This window comes from Mus pahari, chromosome 2 (assembly GCF_900095145.1).
Source record: "Mus pahari chromosome 2, PAHARI_EIJ_v1.1, whole genome shotgun sequence".
Classification (NCBI taxonomy): domain Eukaryota; kingdom Metazoa; phylum Chordata; class Mammalia; order Rodentia; family Muridae; genus Mus; species Mus pahari.
The window spans coordinates 104,739,508-104,740,376 of NC_034591.1; positions in this window are offsets into that span (position 1 = coordinate 104,739,508).

Genomic DNA, 869 nt, shown 5'->3' on the forward strand with positions numbered 1-869 from the left:
CCCTCATCCCATATCAATCATTAATCAAGGGAAATGCCCCCACAGACATGTCCACAGTCCAATCTGGGGACAATTCCTCAGTAGACATTCCCTCTTCTTGAGTGACTCTAGCTTTACCAAGCTGACCAAAAAAAAAAAAAAAAAACAACTGGACAGCACAACAACTAACCCACTCTTCAGTAAGTGAACTGCCTGAACTCACAAACAAACAAGCAAACATCCATTGCAGGATCACTCACAACAGTCAAACACCCACTAGTTGATGGACAAATAATGCAAAATAGGGTCTGTCCACGCAATGGAGCATCCCTCAGAACTAAAGCAGGCGCCAGTGTGTGCTACACCACCTTCCCTTGGAAAGCCAGTTCACAGCTGTGTGATATACTGCAGCTTACAGATGTTTGGTTGCTTTGGGGTTCTTTTGCTCACTTGCTGTTCATTTTCTTTATTTCTATTTTTATTGTTTTTCTCTTCTTTTGTGAGGTGAGGGACATTGCAAGGAGAGAGGATGAATATGAAGGCACGGAGATAAGTGGGATTGGGGTGCATGATGTGAAACTCATGAATAATTAATAACAACTTATTTTTAAAGAAGAGAGAGAGAGATCCTAAGGTGTTGCTTAAGTGGCTTACTTGTACTATGCCAAGTAAGGACATATTGAATTTGCTGCCTTTGGATTTCCATCAGTGCAGCCGAGGCCGTGACGTTAGGTAGCGTGAGTATGTCTGTCAAATGTCTTTGGTGTCAAAAAGTACTTTGAAAAAGTAATGTCGGGCTGGTGAGATGGCTCAGTGGGTAAGAGCACCCGACTGCTCTTCCGAAGGTCCGGAGTTCAAATCCCAGCAACCACATGGTGGCTCACAACCAT